Here is a 20684-nt window from a genome sequence, read left to right as displayed (position 1 = left end):
TCTTTGGTGTAGGGGAAGCTTATTAGTGGTCCTGTTAAATAAGTACACTCCTTGCACTAAACTAAATATGCCAAACAGCATCGTAACATTAAAGATACCTTTTCAATGCATTTCATGGGGGTTTAGATGCACAACACCCAATGACTATGCTTCCTCATGCATTGGGGTGGAATAATTATCCTTATGGGTCTAATTTAAACTAATAAAAGCAAGGAAATTCAGAAATAAGTCTACCATCACCTTGTGACTAGTAATGAACAGGCCCCACAACTGTAGGCACATACATGACTTACTACTCCTCCAAAGAGGAGTGAACAAGGGAGCAAATAACTTAAGTTCCTAATCACCGTTATCATGTCCAGGGATAGCAGATAGTCAAAATTCCCTCCTCAACAAACTATTTTACAAGTTATAACATGTATTCCTTAGTCAATTGGTATTTACACATAGGTGAAATAGAACATTCAAAGGACAAAATGCTGAACAAGATTTAAGAATTTCCAATTTTAAGTTGCCCCACATCCTCTAGAAAAGACCATTACTGGCGGCTCATACAAAAGTTGCCGATAGGCAAGTGTACATAAAATGCAACTAAGAAGGACAGTAAATTCAAAAACTAATAATCAGTAAGTTTCTAAAGATAGAAGGGGTAAGAAAACTAAAATCTTTCCAGCAGACGTGGTTCTCCGTTAAGTTAGTAGTGGTTCAGACACCTTCAATAAGTTAAAAGACAAATGAAATTAGTATTATCCTAAAGGATGATTATCAGTACTAAATTTACAATGTATGAAAAGAGTTAACATTCTCACACACATTTTTTTCTTTGAGTATATCAACAGATCTATTTGTACTGCATGTTTTAAAAACATAAAAGTACTTTCCTTGTATGTTTCACACACTGTAAACATTGGCAAAATGATAACTTGAAGTTGGGTTAAGAGTAATGTGGTGTTTGCTAATATTATTCGCTCTGCTTTTGCATATGTTTTTAAATTTCCATACAAAGAAGTTTTTAAAAGTCCTATAAAGTTAAAATTCTTGTGTCAAATAAGTTTTTCAGTATGTATAATTATATAATAAATGAAACACCTTGTATAGATCTTAGAAGCTACTGAATTTAGATCCAATACGGCCATTAACTTAACATTTAACCACAACTAATTTCCAAGTTTTACTTTTCTTACCAAAACAATTCAGTTAACAGTTTAAAACCACCAGGAGAAATCTGGAAAGGAAAAGATCTGCTATTTTGCAATTACCAATTAATGAAATGCAATCAATGCCTAAAAACAAGGCATTATAGCTGTATTTTGCATTTTACAAACTAAAGAAAGAAATTCTACTAGTCCTCTCTATTACTAAATCAGAATACTTTTAGAATCGGCAACACCATAATTTCCAACTCCTTTTCCAATTAGGTCCACAGGAGTACAGAGAACCATCTAATCAATTAATGCTTCCTAGTTCCCTTATCTTAGTTTAAGGAACAAAGCTCCCCTTTCCCCACTATGCCCCCACCTCACCCCCTACCAGAAAATATAGCAACTTCTGAGGTAAAAAGGTCTTTTTCTATTCTCTTCCTTAGTCCAGATATAAAATGTTTCACAAATACTCAGTTACTTCGCAAGTGATTTTGAGCTATCTATTATCCAACTCCTGGCTAAGGGCCCAAAACAAGGAGGTCCACAAACTGTTAAAGCCTTAAGGTCTTGATAACAGCTCTGTTTAAAAACTAATCATTACAATGGTGTTTTGTTTTGTTTTGGAGAGAGAATAAACTGGTGGTGGCTTTGGAGGGAGTGATGCACAGCGGACGGGACAGCGTATACAGAGAAGAGATGGCAAAGAGACAGTAAAGGAGAGGGGAGAGAAAAGGCAATGGAGGGAGTATGTGCAATCGATGTGCATCTCTCTGTGAAGCAGCTAATGTACCACTGAACCAGACAGGTTCCCGCATAAGTCTAGTAGGAGTTCAGCCCTGACATGAATGGCCCAACTTTTACAAATTGGTCAGAGACAGACTGATTTTCAAAATTGTACAATTCTTTAAATCAACTCAAAAGACCTCATAGGGTCTATTTCTAACTCCTGTATTTATTGAAATGAAATACACTTCTAAACTTCCTATAATTCCATTCACCCAAGAGAAGCAACTGTTTTGTAAGCCCTACATAAAGAATACTTAATACTGTGCATACACTATGCTAATTCTAAAACTACAAAGCTTCACTTACTGACCACTCTAGCAATTGTAAAGTAACATTACAACTTTTTTAATTGAAAGAAAACTATACTGGGGCTCCTCGGTGGCTCAGTCAGTTAAGCATCTGACTCTTGGTCTCAGCTCAGGTCTTGATCTCAGGGTTTTGAGTTCAAGCCCCATGCAGAGCCTACTTAAAAAAAAAAAAAAAGAAAGAAAGAAAACTACACAGCCTGCTATAAAACTGTTCAATTTTTAAAATAATTGTTGAGATAAAGTACAAGCACATTATCAAAACAAACTTGCTGGAATTTCTGCTCAGAAAGCAGAAACAGTTGTTTTAGGAACACAGGCAAAATAAAATCTAGTAAATGCTCCTATCCACCTCCTAGGCCTTTATTAACTGGTACAGTTGGGTAAGTAAGAACAAAAAGTTAATGGAAGCTATTATTCTACTTTAACTCAAATGCTCATCAGTGGTAACACATGCCATATTCAGGGTGTTGTGGTAAGCTATTGCAAATGTATTTGCTGAATCCTAGGGAAAAAACTATACAGATCAAAGAAGTTTCAGATCCAAATTGGTAGTGAATAAAATTAATTCTATTTCACACTTAATGATCATTACCCCTCCCTCAATTACGGATTTCACTTCCAGACAGATACCCACACACACACACACACACTAACGGACATATTAAAAACTCAAATACTTTACCAAAAAATATCTTAAGTCTGAGATCATTGTAAGGCGGAAACTTTAAGAGCGGCTTTTCTCATAACCAACTTGTTCTCAGGCCCAGTTTCTAGGCTCAATACAGGTAACATACGACAATTAAATATAGAAAGAAAATAACAATTGCCATAAGAAAAGACCAGGCACCAGATGAGAGGAAATTTCAGAGAGGCAAAATGCCCAAAATCAGAAGGCAAATAAATGATGTCCATCGTTACTAGAAAGCATTTGTGTGCCTCTACAATTATTTCCACTAGTTATTCCACTCAAGCATGTGTTCTCAGGGGTTAAGCACACACTTTGTCCCTAGCAGCTGACCCAAGCGACTGACCAGCTGATTAGGATTTTAGACTTTTCAGTTATAAGGCCTAGTCTACTCCTGACTCCATGCTATGTGACCTACTGTAAACCACATCACTATGCTGGGACAAGAAAAAGGTTTATATATATCACTACGAGTTTTTAAAAAGTGCCCTATAATATTTTTTTAAAGTCTCTTAAAACTGACATATTCCCACATATTTTCTATTTCTCCCAGAGCTTTCACGAACAAGGACTCATTAGACACACTTTTCCCACCCGTACCTTTTCTCACCATGACATTTCAGGAAAAAACCCTCCTTTCCAAACTAAGCTGTTCCATATTTACTGTTTCCCCATAAACTTTTAGTGGGACTGTAACCATAACAATGATAACAGCAGTTATTGCTTATCAAGTGTCTTAAGAGTTCCTCATTTTATCTTCACGTCAATCCCAGAAGGTTGGTGTTACCAACCCTACATCACAGATGAAGAAACTGACGTCCAAATGAACAGCACAGGGCTTGGTGTACAGCATGTATGAGAGACATCTTTGTTGAAGGGAGCTTAAATAATTAGTCCAAGGTCACACACTCAACTTTAAGTGGTTGTACAGAGATTCCAACCCAGGGGTCAGACCACAAAGCTCAGGCTCTTTTCCCACTACGCAGCATTTGTCCCAAGCCTTGAGGAGAGAAGAAAGGACTTGAGAATTAAGGTTAAGTAATACCTAACAATAGTTACCATTTATTTAGCACATACTATGTGTCAAGAACTTAACTGCAGTTTATATGTTAACTTATTAATTCCTCATAACAACCTCAAGCTATAGGCACTATTATTTATTCATACTTTACATATGAAGAAACAGAGGCAGAGGCACAGAGGGTGAAGTGATTTGACCATTATTCCAGAGCTAATACGTGGCAAAGCCGCAATTTGAGCTCCAGTGCGGATACTCAACCACTGAGCTTTATTTACTGCCATGCTAAAAACCTCCCTTCATCTGAACTGCATGAAAACAAAACTTTTAACCTTTTCAACAAAATTACTGGATTGTGAGCCTTTGTGCTTTGACTACTTACGAGAAAACTATAGTACTCTTCTAAGCACGCACGCCAGACTTCTTTACAGGCACAAAGGACATGCCCCTGGTGATTAGATCACTGCACTGCTCAGGAAGTGGCACACTGTAAGGCTGGTTAAGAGCCCCCAGCCCATCTCTCTCCATACTTAGAATCACACTAACCATGCACTGCAAGTAGGCAATTCAGAGATGTCACAGCGCAATCTTCTATAAAATGAACGTCAGTCTGGAAGTATCCAAGTGTGTACGGTAGTACCCTTCCAACACCCTTTCTCCTTCTTCCCAAACACCATAAAGAACACCGCAAAAGGAATGAATGAATCTAAGCTACTTAAAAATCACAACAAATGTCCAATGATAACTACAAATTTAAATGAGAAAAAAATGCAAAATTCTCATAGTTTTGTAACTTGTCCAAATTCTACATTCAAAAAAGGATGGGCCTCAAAAAAAACAAAAAAAAACAAAAAAAAACCACACACAAAAAAGCATAGGCCTCTTTGAAAGTCTCAATTCTTAGACTACCTTATTATCATAAATGTGCCTTGAAAGGTGAGAGAAAAATCAATTTTTACCTCAGATTCTGAATATTTTGATATACATAAAAGAAAAATCATTACTGTTACAAGTTACTGGGCTTTCCACCTTAATATCTACTGGTATGATAATGTATTTAATTATATAAATAAAAATAATGAGCATGGATTTAATATTTGTATGCTAACATGTAATACACCCAGAAAAATAAATACAGAAGAACAGGACTGGACCTGGAGGTACTGAGAACTTGACACAATGAGAAAAGGAACTATTGCAGCTCCCTCCATTGACATCGTAAAGTTGCCACATTTTCTGGGCTCTCTTTTGAATTAATGTGGCATCTGTTCCAAGTACAGCATGCTAACATTTTACTAAAAGATATTTTCATTCTACATTTGTATGTGGTTTGCTTTTTATTTGAACTCCTGTTTTATTTCAGTGGTCATTATTTCTTTATACCAAGTTGTCCATTTGGCATTCCAAATCTATCTCCCCTGTGCACAAAAAGGGTGAGGAACCATCAGTTTAAAACCCTCTAACAGCAATAATTACAATATGCTTTGCATATAGATTAAATAAAGAAAATAAGCAGCACAAAGATTTTTGTAGGCTTTTTAGTATCAGGTCCTGATAAGTTAACAGCATCTGTTCCTTTCAGAAAAAGAATTCCGCTCTGAAGTACTGGGGGGGGGGGGGGAGGGAGGGAGGGAGGGGAGAAGGAGAGGAGAGAAATAAACAAATACTAAATAGAATAATTCAAGTTACAAAGTTTGGCCTTCATGAAATGAAGATTTCAATAATTTGCACATATCCAACTCTATCGAATGAGAACTGCTTTTGAAGACATCCTCAAAAATGCTGCAGCAACAAGCCAAATACAACCACTTGTACTTAACATGCATGCTGCATACTCCACAATGTTACGTCATATCAGGCACAGAGAAGACGCTTACCAAGCTATCCTGCGTTCTATAAACTGCCTAACAACAACAGAAAAAGGCACTGCCATCTCTATAGTGGGAGTAAGAACTGACAGGGTAGGCAGCCTTTTCCCTTTGGTCAACTCTGAAGAAAACAAATAAGGCTTGTATTTCTGTCTTTTAAGCTCACCTCTCTCAAGGCCTTTACTCTCATCTCAATCTTTCGGCCTTTACTCTCAATCTTCCAGGCTTTCACAGAAAGAAAGGCTGTTTCTTTAAAATTAAAAAGCTGCAAAAGATCACTCCAACTTAAGAGCCCACACCTTGTGCCAACTGTCCTCCAGGTGTCCCCACGGCTGCCTCTCCTGCAGAAGAATGGCCTATCTAAAGCACTCGTCTCCAAGTGGGTGCACCCACCCCAGAGAAGGAAGGGGGCCACGGAAGGAATTATTGCAACTTATATTTTTAAATATCACCCTTTCTTTAAATTTCAACTTTCCTGTATGTTTTATAACATACATAAAACACGAATTCAGAAAATTACATATAAATATACATTTACTGGTAGCAGTAATTTTTTAAAGTTTGGAGACAACAGGCCAAAAAAAGTATAATAAGAGAGAAAAATTAGGCTCTGCCATTCACTTACTTGAATTCTTGTCTCTGCCTCAGTTTGACCATCCATGACATGAACTGAGACCTCTGCACACTTAATACTTTCTAGGGCATGGCCTGAGCCACACAAAATGAAAAGCACATATGAATGCTGCCAATGAGAAAACCCTTGAATTGGCTTGTTAAAACTGATGATACTGGGGGCGCCTGGGTGGCTCAGTCAGTTAAGCATCTGATTCTTGATTTCAGCTCAGGTCATGATCTCAGGGTTGAGACGGGGCTCGCCTCTGGGCATGGAGCCTTCTTGGGATTCTTGCTCTCCCTCTCCCTCTGCCTTCCCTCCCACCCACCCCCACTCCCACTCCTGTGTGCCCTCTCTCAAATAAATAAATAAATAAATAAATAAATAAATAAATAAATGACTATACTGTAGTTTAAATAAACTACTATGCCGTCAGATCCAATTCTTAGAATTTTAAGGCCAGGCTTCAGCACTTCACTAAATACGAGTCTAAAGAAACATTAAGGCACCTTAGACACAAGGAGTGCATTCTAGGACTAGGAAGACTTTTTTAAAAAACTTCTGTAATAAAAAATTTATTACCTATGAAATAAAATTTTTTAATCTGAAAATTACAAAGGTGAATTATGACTAATAACCTTAGCAACAAGATAAAACTCTCAAAGCCAGAATCAAACGATTATATTTAATGTAGATTATAAGGCCTTGAGGATGTCTTGTTTTACACAAAACCAGAATAACAAATGGCACTCAAATAAATTTTTTTTTTTGTCACTTGAAAAAATGGTGGATTATCAGTATAGCATTTGGTAGTGATTGAGTGAGTAGGGATAGGGATGGGGGTGAGGTCAGCCAACACTACTGACATAAAGATGTGAGCACCAGGACTAATTCCTATGCAGGGTATCAGTCTGTATGCCGATTAAGCAGTACTTGGTTTGAGTTTCCATTAATTAAAATATTACAATTATTTTCTCAGCTTTAAAATGCTATTTTAATTTGTAAATGTTGAATGAATGCCTCTAAACAACCAAGAAGAGAACCCACCAGTTTAAAAAAAAGTTATATGAAACGATAACTGATCTCTTTATAAATAGTAGCTACCAGAATAAACTAGTAGAACTTAATTCTGAAATGATGCCTCTTAAATTACTTGCACAGGACAGAAAATGGTGTTGCCATTTTAAATTGGTTAACATTTTTTTAAGTTTTAAAAATAACAATGACCATCTCTAAGGCATTAGGCACAACTAAAAAGAACTTAAAATGCTTTTTGCCCCATAAGTCATAACCAGTCTAGAGTATAAGTTTATAATCTTAATGTATAAGATTATACTTCTTAATGTATAAGATCTTAATGTATAAGATCTTACCTCTCTCCTTCCAACCTCACTCCCACTTCCCACCTGAGCCTTATTTTCAAAAACAAGTTTTTTAAATAGCCACTTGAAAAAAGTAAACTTCAAGACAGTATTATGGTATAACTCTATTTTTGAAATGGATATATATAGTACATATTTAATGCACAGGAAAATTTAAAAGTAGAATGGGATGACTTTCATTTTTTACTTTATACATATCTATATGGCTAGAATTATTCAGATGCACTGCCTTTATAATATTTCTTTTAAAAAAAGGACATTTCTCATCAAACCCTCTAAAATGTTGTAGTTACATAAGAACTAATTAAAACAGCAAATGTAAAATATCTGCACTTACTAAGAAAATGTATAAAATAACCTACAATGCTAAAGTGCCCAAATTCCAACCTTAAGAAATAGATATCAGTCCCCATCCATGCTAGGCACTATGTTCACAATTGGCATACAATGAGAAACAAGACAGACACTATCCCAAATGCCTTCATTTCCATTCCATTCCAATGCTTACTATTTCTGAAATATTCAATCTAACCCAACCAAAATCAACATGAAACATTCTCAAAATGATACATCATACCTGTGGCCATTTCAGTAAATTGAAAACTTCTTTAGTAGTTCATTTTCTAGGTTTCTAGAGGAATTACAAGTTCAGTACAATATTATGGACACTTAAGAGGAGAGGCTCTGGAATCAAATCTGGACTTGAATTCAGGTTGTAGCATTTGCTACACCTATGTGATCCCAGGGAGGCCTTCACTTCCTTATCTATAAAATGGGGGTAGGATAATAATAGCAAATCCTCATAATATTGCTGTGAGGATTACAATTAAATGAGATCCTATATATAAAAAAGCTTATCGCTATATATAATACCCAGTAAATATAAAATTATTATTATTGTTGTTATTAAAACAACATAACCCTACAGTACAAGAACAGTTCACAACTTGCCAAACATTTAGTCTTATATCTATGCCACTTCTCCAAGAACAAATATATGTATTTGTGTAAGTTTGTATATTAACACATAAAAATAGTTTTCAATATAAAAGCCCATAATTGAAAGCTTTTATTACCATAACAACACACCAGTATATTTATGATATTTATGTATATTATATATACACACACACACACACACACACAAATACATCAGTGCATATTGTCACTATCTACGCTGTAAACATGTTAAGAACTTGTCTGTTGACCATGGGCAGGGGGTATTCAGATCACCAAATATGATTCTAACTCATATATTTAAACTTTTAAAGATATTAACATTGTTTACACAATATAGACAAATACCTTAAAATTCAGGCATCTATTAGTGATTACAAACTCAATTTATATATACTACTTTAGTCTACAAAGTACATTCACCGGTATTACCTCATCCAGTCCTTTTAAGAGCATAGCGAAACCGGCTTTTACCATTATCCCCATCTTACCACTGCAAAAACTAATGCCCAGCAGGCTGAATTTCCCAAGAGCACACCACTAGTGACAGGATTGGTCTTTGGGCCGAGTCCTATGACACCATCACAATTGTTTCATTTCCATTGGCCTGGGACATTTCATTAAAAAAGACAGAAAACTGTGCTAAATACTTTAGGTGTGTCAGAGGACTCTACGGGGATTACACATGGCTGCCCAGTTTCACTCTCCTTATTTCCAACTTTAGTATTTCAAGAATTACACACATGTGTAATTATAAAATGTAGATAAGGAGCATTCATCCAAATCTGATCTTTCCTGCATTGGTCAATAAACACTGGAGACTATTTTACCCCTTATACTTAGCCCTTTGTATTTAACTTCTTTGTAACCACTGAACTTATTTCATTTTAATGTTAGGTCTTAAAAAGTCAAGTTAATAGAAGATAAATAAAGCCACTCAGAATGTGGCAGCATTATCGGATCAGATCCCACAAATTTCTGACACAGCTAAAGAATCTATTCAATGTCTAATATACAAATATTAACAAATTTCAGTTCATATTTATAAGAAAAAAAAAGGTTAGTATTATTATAGTGGTTGGTTTGTTGTGTGAACAAGTACTTAAATAATCACTACTAAAGGCAGAATTCTCTTAAACACAGCAGCCCTCAGCAATATTATTCCAGGAACTTTGCACAAGGGAAAAAGCTGGAACAGATACGGGCCAAGCAGGTAAGAAAGACACTATCTTGATTCTGTATACCCTCAAACTAAGGCACATACATCACAACTTTTGCTTACATTTTTCAATATTCCCAGATGTCCCTTTCCCTTCTCAACAAGCTAAAAGAGACCAGCCATGCAGATAAAAATATCCTACAAGTTCAAGAGCCTAAAAGAAGTTAGAGTGTCCTAAAAGAGAAAAATAATGTAAAGACTTATGATTCTAACTTAAATAAGTACAACCCACGGACCTGAAACTACATTTTCTTTCTGGGGCTGCTCACCGGCCTCTAATTCACCAATCCTGTAACACTGTGACCTATGGTGATAGACTGGCTCGTGCTTCTAACAACAACAGAATTTTTCCAAGGTAACATACACTGTGACATGAGGAACACTTTTGCAGCATCTTATTTTCATTAATCAACTAGTTTGGGTACTTTACCAGTGCAAACATTATGAACGAAAACATTTTCATTATCTTTTGAACTTTCAAAAGTCAACCAAGGGCTGTGGTACAATGGCAAAAAGTACCGAATAGGCAGAGCTGAACCCTGGTCAAAAGTCTGCGACTGGCTGGTGGCTAACTTCAGGCATATATCACTTACGGAGAAACTGAGGTGCAAAGACATCTTACATACAGCAAAAATTCTAAGGAACTGCCACATCATTACCATAGGCCAAAAATCTCAAGGTCTTGTCAGAACAGGCTGGGCTTCTGATCAAATAATCATGTAAAAAGAGGAAAAAATGTGAAGCATGCTATTTATTTAATAACAAGAACCACTACCACTGCTGCTGCTAATTCTACACATTTACTGAGGCTTTATTATGTGGCAGGCACTGTGCTAAGCACTCTCACAGATTTCAACATCTAATCCCTGCAACAACATTCTGATATTCATTAATAAAGTATCAGAACTTGAAAGAAAAGAATAGAAAGAATAGAAATTTAAATTTTACAAAGGAAAATATAAACAAATTATTAAAGAAAACTTCTCGTTTCCTCTATCTTTCAGATTACATCCATATGAGTATTAAATTTACATTGAAATCACATTTATTATCAGGAATCTGTCTTCCATTTAGAAAATACTAAGATTCAAGATGTTGACAATTATTACAAAATAATTTTTATATAACCTCTAAACTTAAATATGGGCACTGAATAACTGGCCCCATTCAAAGAAAAGAGAACAGCATATGTATCAGGCCCTACAATAATAAGCTCCTAAAGCCCGTATTAGCAATCTGTATGCTGTAATTATAAAGTGATCTATAGCAGCACAGACAAAAAAATTTACAATTGCTAAGCTAAGTTTTAAATATATAAACACAAACATACATACACATGTATCAGTTATTTTACATGTAAATCTTAAAGTAGCTGATAAAAAAAACAAACTAATCCAAGGTAAACTAAAACACTAGGGTGTTTCTGAAAACTCACTTTAGAATATCAGCACCATGATAATCATAATATTAGCAATCAAATTGTACTTAGCAGAAAGTTCTTAGAGGCTTGGGAAGCTGTTTGTATAAAATGGAGTAGACAAGAGGGAAGGGTTCTCTGTGCTGTTTAAATCAACTACAGGTCCCAGCATGCAATGCTCTAATCCGGAGTGAAGCAAAAACCCGAAATGCATCCTGGGACTTGTAGTAAGTAAACCACTTCACCCTATCACAGTAAGTTTTAAGAAAGTCTGAACTATCTAAGCACAATTTGACTAGATCTTATTATCAGGGCCTAGTGAAATTCAGATCTAACTTGTCTGCTCTCTGCTCTGGCAGTTTCTTTAGCACGTATTGGAAAAAAGTATCAATGAATATTTACATCAACATTTTCACATTAGAAAAACCTTAAACAGGCTAAGCATACAAAAGAAATGTTTAAAAAGCAAAAAGATTTTATACAATTTTAAAATTATTTTTAAAAACATCAGTTTTAAAGCCATTTTTTAAAAAGTTTGGTTGATCAGTTTCAAAGTTCTCTATTCCCCTCCCCCAAGAAAGTTTTAATTGTTTTATCAGGTTTTCTCTTAACAGTCTTTCAAGTTATATTCTATAAATAATTTTTCTTGCAGAAAATTCTCATTCAAAAACATTTCCCATACTCTAATCATGTCCACTAGGAAAAATATTCTTATTGTAAGAGGGACACATAACACCATCACACACACAAAAACAATAATACTTAAGTTTCTCTTTTGTCAAGTCCTTACTCAATACCTGTGCCCTCCTCTCCTAACCCCTCATTGCACACACACACACACACACACGTTTCCAGAAAGAACACTTAGGAAAAAAAAATATTCCCACTCCAGACTCTTTTCTCTCATCCATTGACCTCTTCTAAAAAAAATTTTTTTTAATTATCAATAACATGTCCAAATAGATAACTTTGAGCTGTTATTTATGTATATACAGTTTCTACACACACCCCTATTTTCTGCAAGACTGAGGAAGGAGGCTGGGAAAGAACTAAGTGCAATCTGCATCAGGAGGCCTAACACAGGTGGCGGGTTATTTTCAGGCAACAGCACCTTCACAAACATGCTGTGGAATACAGTCCAAGAAATTCCTAACAAGGAAAGATAAGCTGGCACACAAATTTAACACAATCCAGCTAAAAATCACCTGCAACACGTTACTACATTTCACCATAAAAGTGACAGGGTACTACAGGATCTGAAGCTTCATCAATACAACATACTGGCCATTAAGGCCAGATAGCAGTTGCCATGGTTACTATCACCCACTTTTATCAGGAAATTATTGTCATTACTCTGAAGTTTTTGGTACTTATTTAAAATCTGAAAAAAAACCAGTCTAGGGTTTGACCGTTAATTGAGTGAAAGAATCAACTACTGTTTGATTTGTAAGTATGCTGCTTCAGAGACGCACATGGTTAACAATACTTGGATCTGCAGCAGAAAAAAATCAATTCCTTTCTGCTGCTCCTTCTCCTCAAGTACTGACAGTTTGTATCCTCAATGCAGCCAAAACAATAAAACAAAACCCATCTTTTTGGCTTCTGTGTTTAAGTTATTTTTTGTTCCCTAGGCCCACAAACAGAGTCAAAATAAAGCCTAGATCACCAACCTGTTAGGCCCCATCCCCTTCCTATCTCTGTATTACTGGTTCACTTTTTTGTCTATTTAAAAAACCAGAAAACATTTCCATGGATGATTCCAAAATATAGATAAGAATAGTTTCCTTCAACAGAGACCTGCGCACTATTTTTTTTTTTTTTTAAAAAAACAGGGGGAGGCCTTGCATTGTATTGGAGGGAGAGAAGTGGAGGGGTATTCAAACTGCCACACAAGTGTCTAGTGTGAGAAAGTTGCTGTAGAAAACCCAAAGGTTGACCAAACCTCACATATTATCTCTAAATGTGGTGGAAGAGTTCATCACCACCTCAGTCTAACACTGAACAGACTCCAGAAATTTTATACACAAGAATTATAGGAAAGCCTACAAAATAGCACAGCCACATGTACATACAAACAAGAAAACATACGCTATTTAAAAAGTAATTATCTACAATAAATTTAAAGCGGTGTTAGAGTATTACCTCCTTAAAAAAAAAAAAATCTCAAAGCAGCAAAAATACACACCTGGTAAAGTTAAAGTGATCAAAATATATTGCTGTGCACCTAAAGAATACTCAGGGCCTACAAAAAAGCCCATGTACAAAAGTTCCTGAGAAGTCAACAAAAATCATGAATATTTCCCAACACAAATTAACAGGAAGATTCAAACATATTTCAAGAAATCAGGTCTGAATATAGATATAAAGGAATTCTGTCAAAGGTTAGAGACCTAAAACTTTAATCCCTTTCTTTTCTCCCTTTGAACAGCCATTAAATACAAAAGTTTTCAGCAATAAAATACCAAGAATACAAAATTTAAAAGCACATTACTATAACCTTAACTTCCGTATTTCCTCAAAAAAAAACAAAAAAAAAAAAAACAAGAAAAGAAAAACCCCAAACCAACTTTAGTATTCAGTGTCCGTAGGATGAAAAAGTTAATACTACCCTGAGAGGTTTCATTTTTATTTAAACAGTTAAATGTTTTTCTCACTTCACAAAGAAACAAGTTTCTATATTTAATTTCTAATTAAAGGGGCTATTTCATAAAGAGTAGTAGCTTCTAAAATATAAAACAGACCTTTTGATATGCTCATAAACACAGGGACTCCCAATTATCTATATTTTATTTTAGTCCAAATTTGTGAGCAGAGTCTATTTAAAAAGCCACAAATCAAGGCTCTGAGTTTTAAACTTTTGGGTTATTTTTACACAAAAATATTTCAGTGCACTCCTCTAGATTTGAATAGTCATTTCCTCATGCATCCCTCTAAAAGAGAAAAACAAAATGATATACATATGACCTAATACTAATACATACAGATATAAATCTTTTTCACTTTGAAACAAGCTTGAAAGCTTTACTTAGTAAGAATTTTTCAGAAAGTTAGCAGAATCACTCAAAACATTCAAAACCTTAACTGTGACATCTGTTACTCTGTGTGTTAATGAGAGTCTATAGAAGAATCCAGGAACTTAAATATTCACTAAAATCAACTACTATCACATCAATGAAGAAATGAAGAAAAATTTTAATGGGGGATACACATTTCACAGGATCTACAAAAAGAAAAATGATCTTTTTTTTGAATTATGAGAAACTGCCTCCACAGCATTTTTTAAACAAAGCTTCAAAACTGTAACAAAGAGCTTTTTGGTAACCACAGTAGCATTTAAAAAAAAATTTATAAAGTGTTGGGGGTACACTTTTAATGTGCTCATTTCCCAAATGATGCGGAGAACGCTAACATTTTAAAGACAGAAATTTCTGTCCATGTATTAATTAGTTACCTATCTCAACATCTGCATGGCTTCCGACAATTTACAAAGAACTTTCACATGTATTATCTCATTTGATCTTACTGAGAAAAAAGTACAGTATTATGCCTAGAAAACCGACAAAATTCAAAGCAGCTTCATCAAACTTTCTACACATTCCTAAGTTTCTAAAACTTTGATACAAAACTTTACAAGTCACCAAAGTAGCATGATATTCCCAGGGATAAATCAATTCACCTAACACTAATATAGTTTCAAAGGAGCATGTGCTGTAAATGCTATGAAACTACTTTCATCTTTATGCAGTTACTGTTAAGTGTTACTAACGGACATATCAGGAATGACTTACACTCACAGATACAACTTTACTTACAGTTCAAGAATCTCAGTCTTTGGAGGCCAACTCAAATACATCAACCATACGTATTTATAAAGCTAAGTGCCTAAGAATTTATCTATTAGGATCACTGTCCATAGATGTGAGGAAAAAAACACAAGAAATTAAATTTTTTTCCATACAGTATCTCCCTTTCCAAAATCTCATATCTCTGTATCCTATCTGTATTAATATTATAGGAATAACACAAAACCTAAAGCCCCATCATACCAACTTCTTTTGTTTACAGTCCTTGGACATAATCTTTTCACATTTGCGTTCAACACCCCACTCACCAATACAAGACTAATTCCTCATCAAAATAAAATAATTCTAACAGCACTCTGTACCTAAGCGTGACATTCTTAAGCTATCCACAATAACAAATCTACTTTGTATAATATTGTAAACAGGTAAAAAGCAATCAAAGATTTCAGTTGCAAATAGCAAATGTAATTTATTAATGGACTTTTAAATGGACTTACTCAAAATCTTTCTGGAACTTTAAGGCGTTAATCCTGTTGCTTAGTTGGAGCTAACAGAGCTGTAATAAGTAGTAAGACCCTCAAAATTCAAGAGATTTGCTTTATCTTGATGTAGCACCTCCTGCTGGATAGCATTTAGAGTTCTTCATGTAAACAGAAGAAGAGTATTTCTGAGGCAGCTCCTTCCAGATGACTGAATGGGAAAAAGGATGGGACCCTTCAAAGCTAAAAGAAATAGGGCCCCGTCCATCACTTACACCTCTTAAAAAGAAAATCTGGTGTGGGTAGGAGTCTTTTAAATCTATTACTATTCTGGTTCCATAAGATCTGCCTGAGTCCAAAGTGCAACATGCTTAAATAAAGCTTGCAAAATTATCTAAAAACTACCTTAAAAAGCCTTCAAAAGCACTCAAGCAAAAGACTTTATTGCGGCCAGCCAAGCAATGCTAGTCATACTGCAAATACCATTACGTTAACAAAAGCAAAAGTCTGACATAAAGAAAAACACCTGGAATATTTTTAACATATTAGCCAGAAGTTTGTGTTTTAAGAATTTTCTGCACTATTACTATGCTCCTTTTAAGAACAGTTGTCCATCTACAGAAGTTTTAAGTACAGAAATTTTTTGATAAACAAGAGTATTACTGCACACAAAAATTTCCTCTTTGCCATCAAGTATGTCCTGATATTTTAAAATGTATTTTTCAGACATTTTAAATAACCCCTAATAAGCTAGTTTTAAGCCCACAATGTAGATTCCATATACAAGTGAAGATAGAAAAAAAGTATAGAAAGGAACTTACCAAAATCAAAATGAATAATAGTACTTCCAGTAAAAATGTAGTAACAGTTTCCTATAATGCTGTGAAACCAAGTAAATCGTGAAACTTAAAAAAAAGGGGGGGAAGGGGCTACTCTTCAAAAACCAAAAGAAAAACTTACCTATTTATTTCTAGTGCCCAAATGTGATAAACACCAGATGTAAACAAAACAACATAAGCACTGAAAAGTACACTTAGATGTCTTAGCCCCAATTTTAGTCCCCTTACCAGGCCCTCAGTGAAGCCAGAGATGTTGATGAGTATCCTCTCTAAAAGGAGATATTCTAGCTCCCTGCCCTAAAGAACCCCTATAAAGTGTGCCTATGTAAAGGCTTCCTTCCTAGAGTGCACAGCTGCTTTTGAAAAAAAAAAAAAAAAAAAAACTTTCATCAACCCAAATTAATCTGATTCTAATATTCAGCTATCAATTATTAATACAGGAATGTTCTCTCTTTAATGTCCCCAGCTTAAGCATCTACATTCCTGACACCTACTATTAACAAAAAATGCACAGCTCGCACCCCAGCTATGGGGCAAATCTCTGAAATCCAAAACACTGCCACAAAGTTCACTGTCAAGGCCAATGCTGAGGCCCACACACGTCCGGACCTTAACTCACATTTGAAATTCTAGAAAGCCACACTTGCAGACATCATTTAAAAACAACACAATGTGGACGTGCAGAGTGAGATCCTCTACTTCAAGACCTAAACAAAGAATATTTCAACATATGCCCCGAATATGATGACACCAGATTCACCAATGAAAACAAAACCTGCCTACCATTAGCAGTCGTACCTTCATCTCAACAACTCAACTACTTAGAAATCACTCTCTGCACATCTGCACCCTACAACCGGCGTGTGGCCTTCTCCGGGGGTGCAAGCCACAGACAAAGTTGAAACGAGACATTCTTCCCCCAGTGCCCAATCTCGATATCAACCCCTCCCCTACCAGGGCCACCTTGCTGCTACCCACCATCGCGAACGTGGTCAGGGGAAAAAAAGAAATCCTAACAGCACCGCTCAGCAGAATAAAGAGACCAAAGAGAGGATGACGAGAAGTGTTGGGAACTGCGTGCACGACGGGGCTGGACCAAACGGAAAGAGTCCCACTCCGCGCGCCCCTCCCCCCGGCGGGGGCGCGGGCGGGGGAGGGGCGGCCGCGGCCCCTCTCCGAGCGGCCTGCCGGCCTCGGCCCGCGCGGGGTCCCGGGGGCGCCCCGCGGCCGCGGGCGGCGGGGGCGAGTGCGGGAGGGCCGGGCCCGGGGTGAGGGGTGCAGGCAGACTCTCCGGAATAACAAGTTGCAGAAGAAGAAGAATAAGCGGAATTTCCCCAAGGCTGCTCCGGCCACCCAAGACAAATGCACCAACACACACATACACACACACACACACACACACACAAACACACACACTCGGGCCCGGCAGCGTCAGCAGCCGCAGCTTTTTTTTTTTTTTAACCAGATCCCTCAGTCACCAAACAAGATGGTTTTCCAAAAAAAAAAAAAAAATTAATTAATTAATTAAATAATCATAATAAAAACTTCCCCCCGACAGCATCCCGAGGGGGGGGCAGGGTGGTGAAGGAGCCGAGGCGACCATCCCCGGGCTGAGGGACAGCCGAGGGGGCGGACGAGGCTCCGCGCCCCCCGCCCCCGCCGGCGGCCCCCTCCCCGGCCCCCCGCCGGGACAATGTGACGCCCCCTCCCCGCCACCCCCGGCGCGCCGCCTCTGTCACCCGCTTCGGCCCTGCACTCAGCGCCCAGGCTCCCGAGGCTGCTCATAAACTTACTTCCAATTTATCCTGGGGAGGGGTGGAGGGCAGAGGGAAGGAAGGGGGAGACAAGGTTTTTCCATTGTCTTTTTTTTAGGGGGGGAGGAATAGGAAGGGCACGCAGGGGGGCGCCCCGAAGGGGAAGTTACTGCTCAAATCTCAAGTTGACTGAGGGGTCCTGACGAGAACACCCCCCCTTTCCCTCCTCCCTCCCACACACCCCTCCCCTCCCCCTCCCTCCCCCCCACAACAAACTCCAAGCAGGCAGCCCCAGTTCCTCCCAGAGACAAACACCAGAGACAAGACAGAGAGACAGGGAGAGGGGGAGAGGGGGAAGGGGGGAGGGAGGGGAAATAGAGCTACTCAAGAAAAAAAGAGAGGAGAGTGAGGAGAAGAGAGAATGGAAAAGCTGGGATACTGCACCCTCCTGCTGCTGGCTGGTTGTCCCCCCTGGCAGCTGGAGGCAGGAACTCTGAGCAGGAGAAGCAGGAGGAGGAGGAGGAGGGAACTCTTCTTCATGGGGAGGGAGGGAAGAAGCTGGAGCTGCTGCTGCTGCTTCTGCTGCTGCTCTGGGCCTCTCGCACTTTTTAGATATTAGTGTGTTAAGATGGTAGGTTGTTCCCTTCTCCCTCCTCCTCCTCCTCCTCTCCTCTCCTCTTCTCTCCCTCTCTCTCTCTCTCTCTCACTCACTCACTCTCTCTCTCTGGGCTGTTTCTTTCCTCCTCTTCCCCAGGCAAGGGGGGGTGGGGAGGAGGGGGTGGGGGGAGGAACTGGATCCTCCTCCTCCTCCAGGAGAGACACACACAGGCCCCGGGCCGGAATAGGGGTGGGGGGGAATCAGAGCAGCAGGAGAGAAACTGTGGGAGACAAACAAGCCCAACTCTTCATCCTCCTCCTCCTCCTCTCAGCAGCAGCAGCGAGCACCACCAGCCCATTCACCACCCGGCCCCGGGCCGCAGCACCTCCGCCGCCTCAGCCCGGGGATCCCTCCGCCCAGGCCCAGACACACTCGCCCGCGCGGGAGCCCGCCGCGCGGCCCCGCCGGCCCGCCGCCGCCGCCGCCGTGCGCGCCCCCGCCGCTCCCGAGAGCCGGGCGAGAGGGACTGGGGCTGGGAAAGCGGGGACGAGGGCGGGGGGGGGAGAGGAGGCGCCGGGGTAGAGGGGCACGGCGGGGAGGGAGGGGGCCGCCGGGCGGAGTTGTACGGCGGCCGGCCCGGGCCCCCTCGCCTCCGCCGGCGGCTCCCGGGCCGCACGGGCCCCGGGGGCGGCGGGGCGGCGGCGGGGGGGGGCGGCGGGGGCCCGCGGCGGCGCTCGGGCGGGCGGACTACTTGACGTGTCGGTGCGGCGAATTTATTTCACTTTGCCTAAGGAACGGGGTGTGCTGCGGCCCCCATTGCCTAGGGAAAAAACCCGGATGTAAAGTGAGTGAAACTAAACTAGAGTGAAGTAGGGCAGCAGCAGCCAAACTCCAGTGCAGCGGCGGCGGCGGCGGCGGCGGCGGTGATGGGGCTGAGCACCGAGCGGCGGCGGCCAAACTCCGGGGCCGCCGCAATGATGGGCCCGTGCAGCGCCGCAGCTCGGCTCCCATGTAGCTGCAGCCGAGGCGAGGCTGGAGCCCGCTGCGGCCCCCCCAACTCCGCGGCCCGAGCCCAACTCCCCCTCCCGCCGGCAGGAGCTGCAAAGGGGCTCCGGAGCGGCCCCAACTCCCTCCAGTGCAACAGCAGTTTTAAGGGGGGAAAAAAAAGCCGCGAGGGCAGGAGCGGAGAGAAGCAATGGGGAAGCACTGCAATGGGGGAGCGTGGTCCAGGCAACAGGAGAAAGATGCAACCTCAAGTCGAATGCAACATGCAATCCCCGGCCGCCGCTAGCCCGCTCCCTCCCCTCACTACCCCGCCCCCTTTCCAAATAACTACCCTTGAACCACTTTATTAGCCACACTTAGTCCCACACTCGCGTCGGGGAGGGGCGGGGGACGGGGTCCTTCCCTCACCTTTATTTATTGCTTTCTCCCCCCTCTCCATGTTTTTTATTCCTAAGTTCTTTTGTTCTAAGGGGGGATGATGGCATTTACTTTTCTGCTTTGTGTAGCAGGGCAATCACTGGGAATCGGCCACGTATAATCCGGCGGTTTGTCATATTTTATTAGTGAAAGTATTTTATGCCTATTCTACCTCCAAGGACTGTAACATGGAGAACTGCAGGGAGGAAAAAAAAAAACATCAGAGGAATTCTTGTTTTGAGAGATTTCTTGGCGGGGAGGGAAGGGCCCTTTTTTTTTTTTTTTTTTTTGGAGGGGGTTTATTTAGATTTTCAAATCGATAGTTTTCAACTTAAAGCTTAATGTTTTTGTATGGATATACTACTAGATTCTAAAATAACCCCCAACCACAATA

General features: G+C 39.5%; 1 protein-coding gene across 12 annotated transcripts in view; it reads right to left on the bottom strand.

Annotated features, from left to right (window-relative positions):
• The window catches only part of PHF21A (PHD finger protein 21A), a 191488-nt gene extending 172209 nt beyond the window's left edge, over positions 1–19279 (bottom strand). For 3 of the 12 annotated variants that reach the window (XM_078058116.1, XM_078058115.1, XM_078058117.1), the window contains exon 1: positions 18715–19278. The gene's annotated coding sequence lies outside the window, so the exon portion shown is untranslated. Of the gene's footprint in view, positions 1–15695; positions 15867–16498; positions 16515–17494; positions 17606–18714 lie in introns of those variants that run through there. The other 9 variants (XM_036097735.2, XM_078058114.1, XM_078058109.1 and 6 more) reach the window with 6 other exon arrangements.
• Positions 19280–20684: the final 1405 nt, after the last annotated feature.

Source organism: Halichoerus grypus, chromosome 11 (genome assembly GCF_964656455.1).
Source record: "Halichoerus grypus chromosome 11, mHalGry1.hap1.1, whole genome shotgun sequence".
NCBI classification, from domain to species: domain Eukaryota; kingdom Metazoa; phylum Chordata; class Mammalia; order Carnivora; family Phocidae; genus Halichoerus; species Halichoerus grypus.
Note: the sequence above shows the minus strand (reverse complement) of the source record. Positions and strands in the feature narration are given on the sequence as shown.